Consider the following 21,617-nt stretch of genomic DNA (forward strand, 5'->3'; position numbering starts at 1 on the left):
CATGCATATTATGTTCGATGACTCTTATAGGATTTTGGGGTTTTTTTTTTGCAAAACATTTATCTTTTTTCTCAGCAGCACAATCCAAGACGCACGAAAGAGTCAAAACCACCGGAAAGCATTAGAAAGCTCCCTCTACACTTTTCAGCAAACTAGAGAGTTTTTGAATTCTTAGCCTGTGTTGTGTTGCGCTTGTAGAGTTTGGCTGCAAAAATTAAGACAAAAATCACACAACCACAACTACGACAGTCCAACAAAACCGCAAAATCCTTTGGTTTTCTCTTCTGGTTTGGTTTCGAGCCACGGCAAAGGAATGGTGAGGGGAAAAGGCTACAAAAACTGCCAACTATTTGACAAAAAAAAACATCCAAACCGTTCACAGCGAACATAAACGCAGGCGTGCAGGGACAGGGAAAAGCATAAAAAGGCTAAACCATGAGACGAGAATCACATTGTATATATGAAATAGCAAACACCGCTTACCGCACACAAGCAGAGGAAGGGGGAGAACGGTTCATCATGATGATGAACTCTCGCCCCAAACGGGAAACAGAGACACACCACCGATGCATGATGAGAGAAGAGGTCAGCGTAAAACAACAGCAACACCATCCTGCTACTCCAGAGGATCCCCCCCATGCGCCAAAACATGCACGCCACAGCCCCAAAACCGGATGATTAAAGACCACAGAGCGGGAGTGGAGGAAGGTGGGAAAACTCACGAGAGCATAAAAATCAAACCACCTTGGCCAGAGCCAAAACTCACCGTTGAGGGCATGGGAAAAAAGCGGGCAACGCCTGCCCATGACATGACGGTTCTAACGGTCAACCACACTTGTCGAAAGGTAGCAACACACACACACACGCACATATTTGCACAATTTGGTACTGGGAAAATGATTAACAAGCCCCCTCACATACACACGTGTGCATCAAAGGGTTTTTTCCATACACAAAAAAAAACGAATCCAGTAAAGAAGAGGGCGAAACGATGAATGAAGTGAAGGCAATTTAAATTTACCAAAATTACCAACAAGCAGGCAGACAGGCAAAACAAAACAAAAAAACGAAGAGAAAGAAGAGCTCAATGTTTGCTATTTTTATTGTGGTACATGACTCGATCCACACATGTGTGGAGGATGTGTTCCAAAATGTCTATCCTCCACAGAGCAAAACACCGCACACTACTGACTGAGTGTGTGTGTGTAAAGGCATGATGTTTCCCCGGCATGGAAACGGGTACGCAAAACGCGCGCTAATTCGCGCAAAGAAAATTGCACAAAGCATCGGCAGAAAGAAAGCACGCTTAGAGCAGGAAAAAGGAAATTCGCGAAGAGATCGACGATCAAGAAAATGATGCTCATTGGATGAAGGGGAGGGGGGGATGAAACTGCGCGCTCACTTTCTCGGGGGGGGGGGGGGGGGCAGATGTTTGAGGCCGTTCGAGTTGGAGAATTCCTCTGTTGTCTGTGGGGTTTTAACGGTTTTTGCAGACGGTTTTTGTTTCAGTTGGCAGGTTTAAATGTATCCAAATTATTAACGGGAAATTAATTTAAAAAAAAAACTGGCTTTAATGAAAAGAGTCTCATGCAAAGAGGAATGTGTTTCCATATAGAAAAGCAAAAAATTAAATTTCCTGTAAAAGAATTAAATGCAAATAAAAGCAACGGATGAATTGCACGATCCATAAGACAGCACAAACTTTGCCACCCTTAAATCATCCCTCCAAACGAGCGCGATCCCTTGAATTATACGCCATTAAGTGCGAACGAATGATTCATTAACAACCAATTAAGTTCTGGCTCCTTTTTGAAGCATCAACAACCACAAACACACACACACACACGCCGAACCAGCCGCCAAAACGTTTCGCTCTCTATTGCCTTTGAGGTTCTTAGGCATCACCAACCACCAACGCCCATTTCTCTCAGGCTGTGACACAAGTGACGTTAAATTTATTCTCCATTTGCTTTGCGGTTTTTGCTTTATGGATGACGAAGGAGTAGTTGGCGGTTGCCGTTTGACGGTGCGCGCCTTTGCTGTCTATTACAGGGTTTTCCAGGGGTTCTCAGAGTTGTGGGACACTTGCTAGACTCTATCACATTGGAAGTGAACTTCATACGTTGGAAATGGAACGCTATGGCACCCTTTTTGGACAGGTTCGTTGGAAATTCCTATTGGAGTTGTCCAACAAAGGGTGCTAGTGAGTCCAATTCCCATTACAATAAGTTCATTTCATGTAAGAAAGAGTCAATAAAGTGTCCCACAGCTATGAGAACTCCTGGAAAACCCTGTATTGGCTACTAGGAGGACCTACGACGGAATAGTTCAAACAGGAATAGTGAGCGATAGAAGCATCGTGCACATTGAAAGGATTCTACGGACAAGCGATTAAACCGAGAGGCGAGTGCAGGAGACGAACCGACAACGCAGCACAAATAGAGGCATAATTGAGACGAAATTTATCGCTGTCTGTATTTTCGTTTGGAGAATGATAGTTATGGTTTATTAAAGGGAGGGCGCAAGCCGTCCTTTGATTCTCCCAGAATAGTGCGTATGATACTAGTAAAACATAGTCGTGCAGTTGGTAATGGAGCTATAAAGTAAAATGTAAATATTTAAAAACGATTCGCATATCACTCGGTTCAATTTATGATTCAATTTTAATTTGACTAATTATTCACATTTACCAAACGACTCATCTTTCGACTCACAGTCGACCAACTAAGGGAAGTGATGTGATGGTGGGAGCTCTATTTTTATTGAACCAATTCCAGAGTGAATCATTGATGCCATACGAATCGTGTTCAAATATTTGATTCAATACATATACATTCTGCATATACAATTCTGTCTAAAATGAGTAACAGTTGCGTGTTATCGTCGCTAACGTTGTTTCTTATCGGAAGAAATCGATTAATAAAACACTTGAACAGCAATGATCGGAATCGAATCAGAATTATCTATTGGATCATCAATTGTTTCATGCGAATTCGAATTAAGATTTTGAATGTAAACGTGTTTGTTATTGATTATCGTTGACATATTTTGGGGAAATTTGATGAACTACAATTGTGACTCGTTGTTTGGCATGATTTTTACGTCTTACCTTAAATCAATACCAATTATTCTTTGTATGCCGTATCTTGCAATTTACTTGCTAAATAAAATGACTTTTTAAGTTACAGCCAAAGCTACTATATGCCTAGATCAAAGCCAGATCGCGATCACGCACGCTTCCTTTTCCGTTGTTCGCAAACCATTCCTCTTCTACCACCTTCAAACAACATTATCATTTCCTCCAATAAACACTCGTGCTGCTCTCGCGAGCCACAACACAACACCCCACGCCATGTAGCCACGCGTTCATAGATCATGGGCGAGAATGGCAAGCAAAGGCAGAGAAAAATATGAAAAAGCATCCCTCTCTTGGTCCCTTCCTACCACCGACTGTGATCGACCCTTCCAAACGCCCATCAACGCGCACAAGTCTCGCGCAAAACACTGCAAAAACGTTACCGCGATCGTCGTTCGTGATATTTGCGCGCGCCGGATATGAGGTACGCGGCGCAATAACACAGCGCAGCAGCAACAGCAGCCAACTGCAGCAGCAGCAACAGAAGCGCAGCCTCGCGGCAATGTGCACCCCCGGGAGAGAAAGAGTGTGTGGAGAGGTGGTTGGTGGTTTAGGTGAATGGTGTAATGTGTTTTACAGCGGGAAACGACGATAATTGCTGACTTTTATTGTAAAATTTCTTTATTACCGCTTTCGGGCACGATCTCGGTCTGCGCGCTCGGTACCACCGGCGGCTTTTGCTCCCCCCCCCCCTGCCCAAGGTAAGTGGGAGTTTACCCTCGATTACCTCCCACGCGCAATCCTGCCGCCCCATTCTCGAGCGCATCCGTTTACCATGCACACGGATCTGGCCCCTTACATCTGCCAAGAAAATCGTTCACTGGGCTCCCTCTTTTGCGTGCCTCCCCCTTTAACACAAATCGCCATAATCGCTCGGACAAATGTAGTGGTGCAAGTCCAGCCGCTGTCAGCTGTGGTTTTATTGTGAAAATTAATTGAAACTATTGGCCAAAGTAATGATAATGGAAAATTAAGACAAATCGTTTGCGCAGCGGGTAGCGAAAGGGCAGGAGAAGAGATGAAAATGCCGGCAGAAGGAAGTGGTAGATTTGCAGCAGATACCAAGATATTTAAATGATATTTAAATGATAGGACATGAGAAATATTTTATGTTTGTTAACAACCATTCAAAAGAAATATATAATAATTGTATCAACACGTTTTCTGTATAGTCTTTTAACTATCCTCTATTCTGTACAGTCTACACTATTAACCATTTAATTTGGATAGTCCAGCAACCGAGAGCAAGAACACACCATGAAAGCAAAATACCATTAAACAGAACTTCCAACGCATCGCCTCCAAGCATCTGTTCTTTTACCACCACACACTAGTATTACTTTTTAACTCCGTGCAGTGGCGATGAAATCTTAACCCTATTTCTCATTTCACATCTTGCACGTTTTGCACATATTTTGCAGCACCAATCGGGTGAAGCAGCAGAATGAAAGACCCTTTAGCACCAGTGCAACCAGAGCCAAAGCCACAGAGCGCAAAAAGGCATCCAGGAGGAGGCAGGCGACCCCGCCAGCGCCACAACAAGTGCGACAGAAATTAATGAAATTTATTAAACGCAACGCAGCAATGATGTGTGTCTGCTGGTGCTTCATGCGAGTTTTGAGCAATATGCTCCCAGAAGAAAAATAAAAGAAAATCCCCTACGAGGAAACAGGAAACACACAAGGAAGGAACGCCATTTGTAGCATCATTCGTTCAGTTTTTTTTCCGTTCATGCTCAACCGCCTGTCTTCGCGATCGTTTGTGTCAGTGCACATTTTTCACCGAACGTCACACATACACACATACAGCACAAAGAAACAGCAAAAAAGAGAAAGGAAGCGAAAAAAGGGGGGGGTGCAAAGAGATGTAGGGAGGATGTGTGTTCGCTTCTCATCAGCATATGCTCTCATGGACATGGAAATTTTCGCATTTTCGCACCCATTTATTGCTGTTATTAAGGTTTCCGGCAAGCAATTTACAAGCGATAGGTTACACAAATTTTGGTTGTTAATGCATGGTTCTGTGAGGTTGCTGCTTAGTTATGCTGTTAGCAATGTCAGTTGTACCATTTTCTGTTTCCATTTGTACGTTTTGTATATGTTTTATTGTATTTTCATGTTATGTATTTCATTGTTATTGTTTTATTTTGACATATCGTTGTTTATTTTACCATTTTCTTGATTCATTTCTGTTCTATTCCATTAGTTTATTCTATTTCAGGTATTTTCTTTTATTTATGTACTTTATAAATGTATTTTATGTAATTTTTAACACATTTTTTTAATCCATTTAATAATTTTAACAATTTTTTCACAACACAAACGAAACTTTCCATTTGCCCACAAAAGCATAAAATTAAAAAGAAAGCACTGGACTACAATTGTCTGCTCCGGTTTCCACCGCGTGATAATATGTCACTTGCTGCCTACCAAATAAAAATCATCCAGAAATGCGCGCGCCCACTGGACAGTCTCCAGACGTTCTTGACATCTGTCCCATCACCCCCGAATTGCAACGCTTCACACATCGTCGTCTACTGCTACTTGTGTACTTTCACTCGTCTCAGCACTGCAGCAGCCCCCGCCAGCGTATGATGATAAAAAGCAATATAATACAATTTATTGCAGTCATTAAAGAGGGCAAAAGAAATGCAAAGAGTAAGGCGCGCGCGCGCACAAGTACGCAAACCGTACCCAAAACGAACACATGCGATCTTCCAGTGCCAATGGGGGGTGAGATCTCTGATGGCACTGACCAAATGGACCAGCGGAACACAGACAGACGGTTCACTTGTTTCGGGGTTACTACTCCGCAGCCGCAGCAAGGGATAGAGTGTGATCCAAAAATCCCAAACCCACTGCCGTTGCGAGATCGGTCTGGACGCGCGTCTGGACGATATATTAATTTCAATCATCCTTTACCACCCGAAAGTACCCTTCTCTGCCTTTCTTTCGCTTTGCTGCGCGCACACACTACAACACTTTGGGAACTTCTCATGGGGATTGATTTTCCAGCACAGAATGCTTTTGGAGCACAACTCTTTTTTTGTTGTTGTTTCAGTTGCTGCTGCCACTTTTGTTTTTATTCTCCCGTTCAGCTCAGTCTTCTTAATGCCTTAAGTGACCTAAATATTTCGCCATTATATGAGGGGGTTGAGGAGAAGGAGAGCGAGAAAAAAAAACACACACACACACAGCCACCACCGATAAATCTTCCAATTGCGTTCCACACCGCCAGAGCGAAGAAGACGCTCACACAACAACGGTGGACATTCTTATAGAAAGGGATCGCTTCTCTCTCACACACTGCAGAAAGCCAAGGAGAGGCTCGAGCGATCCCATCCCCCGTCAATGGCAATCGATTGTGCTCTGCTGATGGAAGCTGCCACCGATGGTAAGACATTCGGGGCAAATGATGGGTTGGTTGCATTATTATTGCCGGATGGAATGGCATTCGTACGCAAAATATTTCATCGCCGACACATATCCATTCCAGTGACACTGGAGAGAGGCCGGTGGGAATGATCCAAGAAATGGAGCCTTTATGACGAACCTGGTAGAGATGGAGTAAGGGCTGGCATCTCCAGGGAGTTTCTATCAAATGCCGTACGGAAGGTAGCCACATTGCAAAAGACATATCTTAAATTGAACTGAAGATAAATTCAATACGAATATCTATCTTCTACAAACAGAGATTCAGCACAATACTTCAACAGATACTATATGAAGCATACCTGCTTGGTTATACGAAGAGTTCTAAATCTTTTTTCAAATAATGGGGACCTTCACGATTCTAGTTAGTTTTTTGTATGGAGTTTGACAGTTGGAGGCTGAAATCATGCAAACAATCCATACAAAACCACACAAAAAACTAGCCTGCGATTTTCAGTCTAGATTATTGTAGCCACAAAGCTAGAATTAGATTCGAGTACCTGCTCGAAAAAACGGTGTTGTTTACATTTATCCCAAGGTGCATTAAAAAAATCAGGTGATGGAATCTGGAATCAAAGTGTATGTAGTCCAGGTGGTCTCATAGCATTTTTTATAACCAATTTTGAACATCACTTTTTGACAGAACGAGTGAAAACTTTTGCTCCAACGAGCTTTCTGGAGGCTTGACGAATGCTCAAAACACTCTTAAAATCTTCATTCAGAAGCAGAAGCGATAAAAAATAGTCTTCTAAATTCATACACCTTGGGATAAGCCCACTTTTATATTATACCCACTATGATAGCTGCTCGAAAACTGCTATACAATGGAAATAGCTGACAGGCTGAAATTTCAGCCTACGAATTTCAAACGGAAAGGGCCCCAATTTTGATTTTTATAAACATTTTTTTAACTGGTTTCAAAGTGTTTATTGTAGCATCGATCGTAAAAATGTGCTTCTCAGAAACCTTTCAGAAACCGGAACTTTCTTTTTTTATGGCGCAAACAGAGGCGCTTATGAAAACACCTCGGTTCGTTTGAGAACACCAACCCTAATCCGTCTTGTTGATGTACCGTGTCTTACGAATGACACTGTGCGACCGTAACTAATTGTGACGCTTATTATGCTGTTTTTAAATATACTCCTTAACTGTGCAAGAAATATACTCCCACCACGTCGTGGCAACACCAAATCTGGCTGGTTCGACGATGAATGCAGACAAGTGACCGAACGTAAGAATAATGCATACCGAGCAATGCAGCAACGGCATAGAACGCGGGGATGCGCAGAGGAATATTCACGGCTTAGACGCGAAGAGAGACGAATTCACCGCTCCAAGAAGCATGCTTTGGAAGAGCAAAACATGCGGGAACTCGAGCAAACCAGAGAGGCGTACGGACCGACACGAAAGTTTTACCAAGCGATAGCAGGTCACCGAAACAACGTTGTACCCAAGGTAACCTGCTGTCGCAACAAGGATGGAGATCTGGTTAGTAACCAGCCAGAGGTCCTCTCGCGGTGGGCTCAGTACTTTGATGAATTACTCAATGACCAGTTTAGCGAACAGCTAGAAGCGCCACTAGCAGATAGTGTCATGCTACTGCCACCTAGCATAGAAGAAACACGAAAGGCTATCCGTCGGCTGAAAAATAACAAGGCACCCGGAACCGACGGAATTGCAGCTGAACTGGTCAAGAATGGAGGTGCACGTCTAGAAAACGAAATTCATCAAATAGTTACTGAGGTGTGGGATAGCAAATCGATGCCTTGTGATTGGAATCTCGGCATCATCTACCCCGTATACAAGAAGGGAGACAGGTTGGACTGCAACAACTACAGGGGTATTACGGTGTTGAATACCGCCTATAAAATATTCTCCCTGATGCTTCAGGATCGCCTTGTCCCGCACGTCGAAGAGATAGTAGGAAACTATCAAAGAGGATTCCGAAACGGAAAATCAACCACTGATCAGATCTTCACCATGCGGCAGATCTTGGAGAAGATGGCTGAATACAGACACGACACATACCATCTCTTCATTGACTTCAAGGCCGCATACGATAGCATAGCCAGGGTAAAACTGTACGACGCCATGAGCTCATTTGGAATCCCGGCCAAACTGATAAGGCTAGTTAGAATGACTATGACCAACGTCACATGCCAGGTGAGGGTGGATGGAAAACTCTCAGGACCTTTTGCTACCATCAAAGTAGTGGTGGGAGCTCGGAATCGGACCTACCTGATTCCGATTCCGTGTTCGGAATCAATTCCGGAGCCGATTCCGATGCTGGAATCGATTCCGATTCCGGAGCCGATTCCGGAGCCGATTCCGGAGCCGATTCCGGAGCCAATTCCGGAGCCAATTCCGGAGAAGATTCTGGAGCCGATTCCGGAGTCGATACCGAAGTTGGCTCCGGAGCCGATTCCGGTGTTGACGCCGGAGCGAAATCAGTCCGGGAATCTCCATGAGAATGGATCTTTTACAAGTAAATTTGGATTTTTGCGGTTATCAATAAGTAGTATGATTGGACCCAAACGCCTTTTTTTATGGCGAAGCCGAAACTGACTCCGTTTGGTGGCCGATTCTAATTTATGAGCCATTTCCGATTCGAGAGCCGACATCGATTTCGAAACCGATTCCGGAGTCGATTCCGGAGTCGATTCCGGAACCGATTCCGGAACCGATTCCTATTCCGGAGCCGATTCCGAAGTTAATTCCGGAACCGATTCCTATTCCGGAGCCGATTCCGGAGTCGATTCCGGAACCGATTCCGGAATCATCTCTGGAGCCGATTCCGGAGTCGATTCCGATTCCGGAGCCGATTCCGGAATCGATTCCGGAAACTGATTCCGGACCTACTATCCGGAAACTGATTCCGGACCTACTATCCGGAATCGATTCCAGAAAACTGCGGAGCTAGCCGGAATCGATTCCAGAAAACTGCGGAGCTAGCCGGAATCGATTCCGACAAAAACTTCATTTTTCCCATCACTACATCAAAGGTCTGCGCCAGGGGGACGGGCTTGCCTGTCTCCTATTCAACTTGGCGCTAGAGAGGGCCATCCGCGACTCGAGGGTGGAGACTACGGGAACCATCTTCTATAAGTCAACCCAGATCCTGGCATACGCTGATGATATAGACATCATTGGTCTGCGGTTCTCCTATGTAGCAGAAACCTACCAAGGGATCGAGCAGGCGGCAGAGAGCCTCGGATTGCAGATAAACGAGGCAAAGACAAAACTGATGGTGGCAACATCAGCGGGCCCACCAACAAATAATCAGAATCTACGTAGGCGTGACGTGCAGATAGGTGAACGCACTTTTGAAGTCGTCCCAGAATTCACCTATATTGGGTCAAAGGTCAGCAACGACAGTAGCATGGAAGCTGAGTTGCGCGCAAGGATGCTGGCTGCCAACCGGTCATTCTACAGCGTGAAAAAGCAGTTTACCTCAAAGAACCTGTCGCGTCGGACGAAGCTGGGACTATATAGTACCTATATAGTTCCGGTACTCACATACGCCTCTGAGACATGGACACTGTCCAAATCTGACGAAACCCTCTTAGCCGCGTTCGAGAGGAAGATGCTCAGAAGGATACTTAGCCCCGTATGTGTGGAAGGACAATGGAGGAGCCGCTATAATGACGAGCTATACGAGATGTACGGCGACCTCACTGTCGCGCAGCGTATCAAGCTTGCCAGGCTCCGGTGGGCTGGCCATGTTGTACGCATGGAAACGGACGACCCAGCCAGTAAAGTCGTTTTAGGAAGGCCACAAGGACAGAGGAGGCGTGGTAGGCCCAAATTGAGGTGGCAAGATGGCGTGGAGGCGTCCGCCATTAAGGCCGGGATAACGGACTGGCAGACGAAGGCGCGAGACCGTGAGCGGTTTCGGACACTCCTGAGGCAGGCCAAGACCGCAAAGCGGTTGTAGTGCCGGATAAGTAAGTAAGTAAGTAACATTTCATGTATGCCTAGCGTAATTTTTGTTTTTTATTTACTTCACAGTAATAAAGCCTTGATAAATTGATTATAAAACAGATGATCCAGATCCTAATAAATGTACCAGTATTATTAAAACAGCGACATCTATGATAGGTTCTTTAAGTTTGAAACACACAGTACGAAAACAAGCGTTAAAATATAAGATCTTTAGCTACAACATACATTTGAAGAATACAATCTAAGCCGTTCTTAACGATTGCCATATATCTCGTCATATGTATGATCTTATTTGATAAGCTCCTTTGCCTGACTATCGCACTACTAATGTCCTACCATATGTTGACTTCAGCCATTACCTTGAAAGCTGCTGCTTAACTTAACTCCAATGAGCTCCTCCACCTTTTTGATTGATTGGCGTCTTTTCGTAGTGCCAAGCCCAACGGATACCAATACAGGCAGCAACAAACAAGACTGCACCGTCCGAGCTAATGGACGGTGGTAATTCCAAGCAGAGCGCTGATGCTATGCTGCTGCTACCCCTTCCCGTTGACGTTTGCACTTCTTTCGCTCCGCCATGCTCGGCTCCAAGAGCTCTAATTGAACCGCATTATTCCCGAAGGATAATTTTCAATTCCCTGTTCCATGGGCGCGCTTGGTCCCAATCAATCTCTCTCGCTCTCCCTCTTTCAAAAGCCGGGAGGGACAGCGAGAGAGGCCGGACTCTACACCGAATGGCAATCGAAGGATTTCGCGCGTGGGTTGGTTAGACACAGGGCAGCAACGTTTCCTGTATGTGTGTATGTGTGTATGTGTGCGCACGTGCCCTTCTCAGCAGCGTGGGCGATGAAATGCCCCCCCACTGTTGGACAGGACTCCCCCCAGACGACAGCAGCCAGCGCAGTCGCACAACGACGATTGCCAACCACTTTTGCACACAGGGCAAAAGCTTTTTAGGATGCGAAAATGGACGCCGAGATGGATCCATCCTGGCACTACCCAACCCCAAAATCCCTTGGTTCTTCCGCTCACACCATATGGTACAGGTTTGGAGCTCTCTTACTGAAGGTACGAGAAGCCTGTTGGTGGTGTTTGTTGTTTGATATCTACTGCTGCTGCTCAACTCAACATTGGCGCCATCGACGGACATGACCAGGGAGATGCTCTGGACGGAAGTGAATGGACACGCGTGATTGGCGTGTAGGCGTAATTGATGCGAATTTGACCAGCCACTGCGCTATCAAGGACATGCTTTTCAATTTTGGAATTGCGTTTCACAGGATTTAATTGCAGAGCATATGTTTTGCGACTTATGCTTGGAATTGTTGACATTTCAGGAACTTTGAGGCAAATTTTCTGGAAATAATCATTAGGACATCGGAGATATTCAAACTCCCGGTGTGAAAAATGAAAAAAAGAAAGTCTCCCAATGTTCAATGCTCTGAATAACTATCTCCAATAAATATGGTAATGAAATAATTCACTCCGGCCGCGCATGACAACACACTTGAACTTCGATTGTCAACTTCCCACGCGGACAAAATTGATCATCGTTGCAGCGAATGTGCAGCAGTCCTTCCTCGTCCAGCCTCTTTTCCCATCAGCCCATCCAAACCAAACCACAAAAATGCGTGAGGAGGTGAGGTTCACGTTGTTTTCCACTTGCTATCGCCATAAATCTACTTCCAGGCGCACACAAACGCGCGCGCGGACTGTGTTGGGTGAGAGTACACACTCATGCAATCACCAGAGCACACACCCATTTTTCGTAGTCCTCTCCTGGTCCTGAAAGTAGGACCTCTACTGCTGGGGGAACTGCCGACTGGACACATCATTCGCACTCACGTATACACGAAACGATGCAATGTATAGCACCAAAGCCAGGCAAAAAGAATGGTGCCCAGGGTTTGATTTATGATGGTGAAATGTGAAATGAGATGCACAAAATTGAGAGAACTACAGTTACAGTTGTGTGTGCTCAGACGAAACCGTTTGTCACTGGCAGAGGAGGGACGCACGACCACAAATATACATACTGGACAACATATGCATGGCTTTATCCCAACAGAGGAAGTAACTGAAATTGCTCGAGAAATATCGTTTTAATATTTCCTATAACAGCAGTTGTTCCGCAGTTTTGCTTTGCAAAATCCAATAAGCTAGCTTGGTAGGGTTGTCGCTGTACATTGCAACCAAGCTCTGTAACCTTATTGACAGTTTTGCACCCATAACGTCTTCCATATGGTGCCCAGCTCTCGCTGCAGTGCAACACACCCGGAAGTTGAACGAACCGAAGACAACCCATTCTCTTGCATCTTCTTCTTCCTCTAGTGTTTTCCTCTCCCCCATAAGCCAACTTTAAATGGCAGACTTTAAAAATTGAAAGCAAAGTCACGTGTATGACGACGAACGCTTTGCTTTGCGGAGCCTCTCGTGCAACTGAAACCGGACGGTGGAAGCCCCCGGTAGCGCTCCCGAGGGGCAACCGTACTACAGCAGCAAAGAGAAGCCTGTCTGCAACACAGGAACCAACAAAACCCACCGGAAACTACAATTTCGAAATTTGATCCATGTCCGTGTTCTCACCAGAACCGGAGAGAACAGAGAACACGTTTCACGGAACTGAGAAAACCACTGTGAGAGAATAAACACCGCACAGCAATTTGTAAGTGATCGTCATGCGAAAATGCACACAAAGTGGGGGAGATGTCGGTGGTTGGTGGTGATGGTGGTTACGGCATTTTCCAAACCGCTTCTGCTTCGTGTTCTTGGCCGTAATCCAATCGCTCTGCACGCGCGGCGAACATCCAATTAAGCTGCGAAATGTGATTTGACTGCCGTTTGAGATAAGTGGCCGTTACGAGGGCGAGGGGGTGGGCGGCTTAGGAAATTAGCTCCCCAAGTAAGATGGAATTGCTTAATTTAGTGCCAGAATTGTGCTTCCTTTTCATTATAACGCTAAGAACGCGTTGTTTGCGATTATTTCGCGAATTATTTGCAGACATTAGATTCTTTTGATGCTCTTAAGCAGATTCTTATAAAGATCTTTACATCTGTGAGCGTATTTTTATGTCACACCCTAACTAACAGAAAACCCATCGCGAATTCGAGCATTTAAGTTTTAGGTAAAATTTAACACCGGATTCCCTAATTCCACACCTCTCCGAAGTTCGTTCCAGCAAACAATAGCTGCTGACTGCCTATCCATCTTTCGTAACCTAGACGACGATTTGCAAGTCCGCGCCGTAATCGGTATCAACTTCCGGCAATGGCTCGTACTTCCTCATTCAAATCGATCAATTGTGACGCCACCGGCCCTGGAGAATATTGTTGGCGTGGCGAAACACACATTCCCACTTCCGGTGTGATGATGGTATAATAACAATACAAATAAAACCCCTACGGCACACACTAGCCACAGAGTCACGTGATCGGATTGTACTCTTGTGAAAAAGAGATATTCTTACGCTTTAGAAACACCCAACGGTTGTCAAAAAAAAAGACGGACAAGCTCCACACGGAATGAATACCCTCGAGGGATATGATCTAGGATCTAAGATTTGTTGCCGGGCGAGGAAAGAATAAAAATGTTTAAAAATGAAAACAAAACAAAAAGACGGGTACGAATGGTCTAACAAAAAGGCACGGAGCACGGAATACGAATAAAACGGGCAAGTGCTAACGGTGGAGAACCCGGCCGGCGCGCAAAGCATGGTTAAGACAAATGACGAAATAAATAATAGAGAACGAATAGGAAAGAAACAAAAACTAGAGAGCTAAAGGGGTAACCCACCGTGTGGAATGGCAAAATCCCACCGTGGGGCACACGGTGAACGAAGAAGCGACGAGGCGAGTGTACTCTGATCGACTGGCCACACTATTTTACGGGACAAAACGGGTTGAAGACATTAAAATTAATGCCCGGAAGTTATCTGTTCTCGACACCACACACCGCGAGAAGCAGCTTCGTCTGCAGGGAGTTGCGAGGAAGCAAAGAGTACGCTTTCTTGGGTTCGCATTGGGACCACCTTTTGCAAAAAAAAACCGCGTGGTACGATCCCCACACGATCAACCTTTAGTTTTTTGCACAACGACCAATGATCGAACGTTACGAATTGATTGCAACAAGAGACAGGGAAGAACATCAACAGCCAAATGGCCCACGGGCGCAAAACAGATCCTTCTGCTTTCTTCTACAGCATTTGGGTAGAGTTTAACCGCTAACACAAAGCCAGCAATAGGCCCAAAATCAACCCAAGCATTTGAAGTGAAGCATTTAAAACCCGTCGTTCATCACGTGCGTTCTATACGTTCGCAGTGCGAGCGTGTTTGTTAAACATGCTTGTGCGAATTCATTCATACTCGATTGACCGTTTCCGGTCGGGTTAATGATGAAAGATTCCCCCGAATGCCTGTTCGCTCTGGAAGAACAGCTGGCGTGTTGTCGACGAGGTCATCTCATCGGTGTTTGTTGTGCAATAGATCCAAGTTGGCGATAGAACGGCATTGCGTAGAGTTAAGCCGTGACGATGTTTGCTGACTGTTTGATACTGACTACAAAGTAGTTTAAAAAGATTATGATGAAGACATTATCAACAAGTTATACAAAAAATGAACCGAATCCTAATATTAAGGTTAATGTTGCTTAATTGCCTCAATTTCGTTGCAAAGAAAGATACATCTAACAGAGCCCAAAATCAACAATGCAACATTGCAACTGGGTATATTGCACTTCCAGTCGTCTTGGTCAGGGGGCTCAGCGATGCAAACAAGCTAAGCCCGGGGAAGAGACATGGCCTTATCGCCCGGCGTCGGCGGCGGCTGCCACAATTATCCGCACAAACAACAACAGTGCCCGTAAAGAAACAAAGCAATCAAAACAAAAATATATTTACACACCAACCGAACCCACCAACCGACTAGTGATGGGAAAAATGAAGTTTTTGTCGGAATCGATTCCGGCTAGCTCCGCAGTTTTCTGGAATCGATTCCGGATAGTAGGTCCGGAATCAGTTTCCGGAATCGATTCCGGAATCGGCTCCGGAAGAGGAATCGGTTCCGGAATCGACTCCGGAATCGGCTCCGGAAGAGGAATCGGTTCCGGAATCGACTCCGGAATCGGCTCCGGAATAGGAATCGGTTCCGGAATCGACTCCGGAATCGACTCCGGAATCGGCTCCAGAATAGGAATCGGTTCCGGAATCGACTCCGGAATCGGCTCCGGAATCGGAAATGGCTCATAAATTAGAATCGGCTACCAAACGGAGTCAGTTTCGGCATCGCCATAAAAAAAGACGTTTGGGTCCAATCATACTACGTATTGATAACCGCAAAAATCCAAATTTACTTGTAAAAGATCCATTCTCATGGAGATTCCCGGACTGATTTCGCTCCGGAGTCAACACCGGAATCGGCTCCGGAGCCAACTCCGGAATCGGCTCCGGAATCGGCTCCGAAATCGGCTCCGAAATCGGCTCCAGAATCTTCTCCGGAATTGGCTCCGGAATCGGCTCCGAAATCGGCTCCGGAATCGACTCCGGAATCGGCTCCGGAATAGGAATCGGTTCCGGAATCGACTCCGGAATCGGCTCCGGAATCGGAATCGGTTCCGGAATCGACTCTGGAATCGACTCCGGAATCGAAGTCGGCTCCGGAATCGGAAATGGCTCATAAATTAGAATCGGCTACCAAACGGAGTCAGTTTCGGCATCGCCATAAAAAAAGACGTTTGGGTCCAATCATACTACGTATTGATAACCGCAAAAATCCAAATTTACTTGTAAAAGATCCATTCTCATGGAGATTCCCGGACTGATTTCGCTCCGGAGTCAACACCGGAATCGGCTCCGGAGCCAACTCCGGAATCGGCTCCGGAATCGGCTCCGAAATCGGCTCCAGAATCTTCTCCGGAATTGGCTCCGGAATCGGCTCCGGAATCGGCTCCGGAATCGGCTCGGGAATCGGCTCGGGAATCGGCTCGGGAATCGACTCCGGAATCGGAATCGATTCCATGATCGTAATCGGCTCCGGAATTGATTCCGAACACGGAATCGGAATCGGGTAGGTCCGATTCCGAGCTCCCACCACTACAACCGACTACTCCTCACATCGTTCTTTCTTGAGACCTTGTTCAAGGGAAAGATAAAAAAAAACCCAAGCGAAGGAAAGCAGGGCAAGTCTTAAATCCACGCCGAGTAGAAAAATAGCACAGTTTGCACCCCCCTTTGATAAGAACACGCCTTGTGCAAATTATTCTTGCGTCCTCCTAACTTCGCTTGTACGCTCCCTCCTGACGAAGAGATAAAAAAAATATGCACCGGGAGAAAGAAAGACGCCTTGAAAGGTCATTCGGGGTGCAACGACGTGGAGTGGGGGGTTTGTTGTTATTATTGGGTGGTCGTTTTGAATTAAACCCCCCCCCCCCAAAAACAAAGAATGTTCTCGTTGGATGGATGCAGATGATAAGGGCAGAGAAAAAGGGAACTCCACAAATGCACACATTGCAGTGCCCCGACTCACACTCACAAACACGTTTATTCATTATGCGCCGACGATTTGGCGCGCTTGTTGGCGAAATTGAACCATTTTTTTGTTGTTTTTGTTTTCGGGTTTGATAGTGCAAGAGAAGGGAGAGCTGTGTTTATGAAATGTATGTGTGTGTGTGTGCACCGGGCACACATTAAGCGTTTTGGAAGCGTGTAAGTATCTCTCTGTTGTGTTTGTTGTTCAGCGAGGTGGAACGAAATGTGTTTTTGCAGCGAAGAGAAAACAACGTACGGCCAACAACCACCGAAGCAACCACCTAGAAGCCACGCCACACAAGCAGGCAGAGCAAATCAAACAATTCTGCGCCAAAGAACGCGCGCAGGCAGACGAGCAAAAACAAAGGTGAACCGCAAAGGTGGCGGCCAAGGCGCATATACACGGCCCTACCAGCCCCGTTAGTAACTTACTGATAACGCGCGCGCTCGAAGACAGGGAAGACAAATTTGCTTTTTCTTGAAGTTTGAAGGAAAATATGTTTAAACCAGCACAAAAGAAGACTTTCGTCATTTGTCTGCAGTATGACGCAGCACAAGTAGACAGTTAAATGGGCGGGTGAGATGTGGAACAATAAATATTTGTTACTGTAAGCGAGCTTGTTTTGCAGTTGAAGTTAATGTCGTTCACATGATATTTAAATTAATTTTTGTATTTTTTTTTTTTTAATATTCTATAAGCCAAATTTTGGGTCCACTTGGTGATGGAAATCATCTTGATGCACCAGGCACAACGATCTGGATGATCAGAATTAGCTCTTCGAGGTCATAATAATCTCTAACGTATTTGAATAGTAATAATTGAGTTTTGACATTGAAATGGAAAACCCCCTAAATATTCCAACAGCAATTCTTTTTTTTTTTATTTTAAATCATGTAATTTCTTATTTGAAATTTTTAATTTCGTTTCAAATTTCACCGTTCCATATGGTACCGCTGTCTTGGCTTTCAACCTCTCAAAAACCATTTCATAATCCAATCGGACCAATCGGAAAAGCAAGCAAAAGGTAAATTCGCTACAAACAAAAACCTCACTTTTCCATCGGACTATTATACACACATCGACTTTTAGCAATAACAAAATAAATGCAAATATACGCAAACACACACACACACACACACACACTTACATTTAAAGGCCTGCAGAGTGCCTGAACCCTTCTTTTCCTTGCCAAACAACCCCACCCTCGAGATCTCGAACGAAGAAGCACAGCCAAAGGGTTACAAAGCGGCCGGACCGGGCAACAAGCGTCATGGGAGGGAAGAGGGGTGGTGGCAGGGGGAAGGGAGAGGCTCAGAATGAAATAATTATGACTCACCACCATCGCGCAAGCAGAGCGACAAAGCAGACGCGCGCGCTACACAACCAACAACAGCCGCAGCAACAGCATGTGTGTATGTATGTGTGTGCGTATGCTATCGAAAGGGTTCATAGCATAGGGGATGAAGTGGAGGATGGGGAGGGGGGTGGTAGCAAAGGCACAACCGTATGGAGGATGAAAAATTGATCCTCTTCTTCTTCTTCTTCTTCGTGCATTATTTGCCCCATTCCGCTGCCTACTACACACCTTTGCCGTTTCAGCGCGCTTCTCGAGCCATTTTTGTTTATCCGTTCCATTTTCACACCCTCCCAATGCCAGCCCCCCACCCACCCGCCTCCTTTCCGATGCGTCTAAGCAGGCACACGCACACGCGGTTTGCGTGCATGCGGTAAACACACACACACACACACACACACACTAATGCCGCGCATCGAGTGTCCCTTTCTTCCCTTCGTCATCGACAGTGTTACAAACCTTTCGATTACTAATACAAACATGCTTAAAAGGACAAAACTGCCCCGCAAAACAACAGGGGTGTGTGTGTGTGTGCACCCATCCCCCTGGCGGGTTGATTTGCGCAAATCAAATAGCGAAAGAAGGTAAGCCGGGGGTGGAACGGCAATGGGAGTGTAGGGAGGAAAATAAAGAAACGTTAACGTTTCGAAACTGTCCATTTTGAAACAATTAAAAGCGTGGAGGCGCTGTTTCCCTTCCTTTTGCAAAAAAGGTTCGCACTCTCTCTCTCTCTCACTCTCTCAGTTTCGTTCCCTCTCATTTACCCATTTCAAAATCCAAAATAACGACCGTTCGTTCTCAAATCATGCACCACTAGCCGACGAGTAAGGAACGAACCAACAACAAAAAACACTCAAAACGACCGTTTTCTGATCCCTTTTTTCAAATTTCTTCCCTCTCTGTCGTGTGCGCGCGTGTTGTCCCATCCCCCTTTACTGCTCTTTCGTTTCGAAAAGCGCCGTAACGTGTAACGGCCATTAAAAGCGCTGATGATGCGTGGGGGCAGCGGCCACGGCGCGGAAGGGCACACACACACACACGCAATCGGACGAAGAGAAGAAAACGGACCAACCGATAACACATGCACACGGCGTGTGACTCTCGTGTGCGTGTGTGTGTGTGTTGCGTTGACACATTTGTGCCACGGGAAAACGGCAAAGGGGTTAAAGAAGAAGAAGAAGAAGGAAGGAAGAAGGTCAAAAAGGAGAGCGAAACCGTTCGAAAAGCGATTTGAATCGACGCCATCAATTGACCGATCGCAAGAGGTTGGGGGGGTTGAAAAGGAGGTGGGGGGAAGGGCCTCCCGATTGTCCTGCGCGAATGTGTGTGTGTGTGTGTGTGGGAAGCAGAAGAAGCGCGGAAGGCTGGACACACGACGCAAGCAAAGTAAGCATTGAAAAGAGAGGTCGCGCAGCAGCCAAGACCGCTCGCAAGTGTGAATCGGAAAGAGAGAGAGAGAACAAGTGTTTCTTGTTCGCTTTCTCGGCACCGCGCAGTGCGCCAGAGACTGGGAACGGTTCTGAGATCTTTTTAGAGAGACAGACAGATCTCGTCCGGATCATCCACCAAAGCGCGCAAGTAAAAGTGAAGATAATGGGCCCACCACCATGTGTGTGACACGAACAGAGCACAGAACAGAACTAACGAGAACAATCTTCGCTGTGCTCTGAACCATGTGTGTGTGTATTCTTTTTATTTTTCTTCTTCTTCTTAGCTATGGCTCGGGTGACACATTTGAAATTGATTAGATTTATGGCATTTTATTTGCTTTAATTCGGTATCTAAAATGAGCGAAACCGCGACCGTTTTGTGTAGGGGCCTTTCTTGTGATCGCACGTGTTGAGAAATAGACTTATTGGAATATTGTGCGTACAAAAAAGAGTCTGTTTTTCGTTTTTCAAATCAGATTTTAATGGGTCTTTTTTCTTCTAATTGCAAAATTCATTTCAAAACGAACAATTTTACTATCACAAAAAAAGCCACTCGAAACACATCTCACTGGAGCGGCCGGCTTGCTTTGACGTGTCTCGGTCTCGCTCTCTTTCGCTCACACTTTGCAAATCGGAAGTCAGGACATGTTTGGTTGTTGCAATATGTTACAACACGGCAAGTTTTATCCATTATTACACCGCACACACCACCGATCAAAGTACACACATGCATGGATGTGCCATTTTCCTACTTTCTATTAATTCCCTTGTTTTTTCTTGGGGTTTGTTTTACACCACAATTTGGCAGCGAAACCTACCTGTTCTTTTTATCCTGCGCACAGAGGAGCGGGAGGGGATACCTTCAGAGCAAGATGGCCACAGACCAAAATAAGATGGACACTTGTGCAGCTTTTCTTCCTGTTTTTGTGGTGCGTTTTTTTTGGTGCTCCGAAACTACGGGCGAACTCTTCCTTTCAGTACCTTCAAACAAACACACACACACACACGTGCACACTGCTGTGTTGAGAGGATCTTTCCAAGCTTCTAACACGCACACACACACACACGCACAGGTGATCACAATGGCACGGCTTTTTAGCACTGTTTCGCTTGCTGAATTCCTTCGCACTAGAAAATTTTCCAGCCTTCTCTCCACCGGAGACTAAAACACACACGCGCGCACACAGAACGACAGAACACGCACTGTCGAGTGACACGCACACACTGGCTGGCCGCGCGGGGAACAAAGGAACCGAGATGATCCCTTACCGGTTTTGGATTATTATTTTTTTAAATTCTGTTGCTTGCTCGATTGAGCTGCCGCGGGGATGAATACGGCGCGGCTTCTGCTTGCCAGGTGAGATGTGTACACACACGTAACAAACAAAAACGGACTGGACACACTGCCGCTACGGTTTGACTGTGACCTCTACTGACTAGCCGCAGGAGCGAACTGAACACTGGCTTTTTTGCTTCGCCTTGGTGTGGCTTACTTGCTTGGGACAAAAATGGCCGGAGACGCACGGACACACAACCGAACGCTAAGGATGTTTCGTGAGAAGTGAGATCGACGGTGAGGTGCGAAATGCGAACGACGTGAACGGACGTGCTCTAGCGCACACACACACACACACACACACACATACACACAGACGTGTAGGGGAGAGAGAGAGAACTGTGCACTCTCTTTCTTTCCTCTGCCAGCTGCAATGCTTGCTTTGTGTCTCTTTTTCACATGGGATGCACGCACGCACACACACACGCACACGAAGAGCAGCGCGCGTATCGTACAGCGTACCACA

The 21,617-nt window shown here is 45.8% G+C and overlaps 1 protein-coding gene across 1 annotated transcript in view; it reads right to left on the reverse strand.

Moving 5' to 3' along the window:
- The window catches only part of LOC120897279 (synaptic vesicle membrane protein VAT-1 homolog-like), a 72,698-nt gene extending 51,309 nt beyond the window's left edge, over positions 1–21,389 (reverse strand). The window contains exon 1 of the mRNA XM_040302030.1: positions 20,634–21,389. The gene's annotated coding sequence lies outside the window, so the exon portion shown is untranslated. The remainder of the gene's footprint in view (positions 1–20,633) is intronic.
- Positions 21,390–21,617: the final 228 nt, after the last annotated feature.

This window comes from Anopheles arabiensis, chromosome 2 (assembly GCF_016920715.1).
Source record: "Anopheles arabiensis isolate DONGOLA chromosome 2, AaraD3, whole genome shotgun sequence".
Taxonomy (NCBI): Eukaryota; Metazoa; Arthropoda; class Insecta; order Diptera; family Culicidae; genus Anopheles; species Anopheles arabiensis.